Genomic DNA, 1,935 nt, shown 5'->3' with positions numbered 1-1,935 from the left:
GTGTGATTCCGGGGTCCTGAGATCAAGTCCCGCATTGGGCTCCCTGCTCAGCGGGGAGTCTGCCTCTCGCTCTCCATCTGCCTCTCCCCCTGCTCATGCTTTCTCTCACTCTCGCTCTCTCTCAAATAAATAAATAAAATCTTTAAAAAAAAAAAAAGGTATGTAAATTTAGATATGGTTTCCTTGGGGTACTGTGGTGTAGTATTCAAACCACCATCCATTGTCTGGTCCATAGATTAGTCTCAGGACACAGCCCCCAGTGGACCCCAAATATCCGAGTCCTCTGAAAAGGAACCATAAGCAAATACAAAATGAACTAAAAATGGTAATGACTCTTCTAAGAACTATGGAATACAGGGCAGCCTGAGGAGCTGTGGGGCAGTACCACCTGAGTAGGGACAACTCGCTTTATCCACACTCTTATAGCAGTCAAGTAGGGGCTTTGGCCCTTTTCGGGGATGATGGGGAATCAGAGGGGCTTTGTCACCACGACTCCATATCAATAGCTGTTAGCAGAGGATACAGGGCAGAGCAGAGCAGGAGTGCCCAGCAGATATGGCAGTACCCAGAGAAAGGTGGCACCCTCTTCTCAGCTGCTTGGTCTTGTTCCTGCGCACAGGTGAGACCTACCTTCAGCCTTCCCCTGAGTGTTTGACAGGCCAGGGTCCTACTACTGCCAAGGTACCAGCCCAACATAGCTCACATACTCAGTATCTCATCTGATCCACTCAGCAGTATGTGAGGTTAAGTTTTAATCCCATTTCATAGATGACAAGACTGACCCTTATAGCACTGGATCTGTTGCTATAACCACCAGGCTGATTTCTCGAGCTATGAGTCCCAGAGATAATGTGAGTTTTACTTACCATTTTACATTCTGACAACAGGAATTTTAAGTGTCTTCATTGCCCTCATAAACTCACTGAACACTTCAGTTGTTTATCATGTATTTGATTTCTAGGGTTTTTTTTTTTTTTTATGACAAACATAATCCATCCTTTAGGAAAAAGTGGTTAGTGAGCAAAACAAAAAGAAAGAATCACACAGGGGCACCTGGGTGGCTCAGATGGTTAAGCATCTGCCTTCGGCTCAGGTCATGATCCCAGGGTCCCGGGATGGAGCCCCACATCTGGCTCCTGACTCGGCGGGGAGCCTGCTTCTCTCTTGCCATCTGCCTCTCCCCTGCTCATGCTCTCGCTCTCTCTCTCTGTATCTCTCTGTTTCAAATGAATAAATAAAATCTTTAAAAAAAAAAAAAGAATCACACATGGTGGGAGCCATAGGACGGTAGAGAACTCAGAAGAAGGAGCAGCAGTGCCCACTGACATGGTTACAACTAGAGGAAGGCATGGGGATGGGTAAGGCCCACAGAGGAATGGCATGGAGGTACCTAACCATCAGGTGATTGGACTCATGTTTGAATACAAATGAGACCTTTTTTTTGGCTACCATACAGGAAAAACCATCATCTACTTTTTAGTATACACATTTTCAGAGCTTTCTCTATGCACAAATGCATTATGCAAACATTTATATTTTTACAAAAATGGTCTGATACTGTATATGTGGTTCTGAAAACTGTTTTTTCTTTATTGTTATTTTACAGTGTACCATGAACATTTCTTCCATGCACAAGGGTGAAAATTCCCTACTGAAAGACAGAGTGCTGCAGTTGGGTCAAAAGGCTGCTGGTAACCGAGAGTGACACCTAAAGCAAAGTATCAGCATAAGGTTAGAGCACATAGCCTGGCAAATGCCTGCCAGGGAAAGCAGCGGCAGCAATATTCTCATCAGAGAAAACAAAATTGAAGGCCAAAGGCATTAAAGATATGGGATATCATGTAAGCCTCTTTGGCCCCTACCTCCACCCCTCACCCCCCTGACACCCCGTTGCCCCCTTGGGGCAAACGGATCCTGTACATCTCTTTGCATCCA

The sequence above is a fragment of the Leptonychotes weddellii genome, chromosome X (genome assembly GCF_054177405.1).
Source record: "Leptonychotes weddellii isolate Sample4059 chromosome X, ASM5417740v2, whole genome shotgun sequence".
Classification (NCBI taxonomy): Eukaryota; Metazoa; Chordata; class Mammalia; order Carnivora; family Phocidae; genus Leptonychotes; species Leptonychotes weddellii.
Note: the sequence above shows the minus strand (reverse complement) of the source record.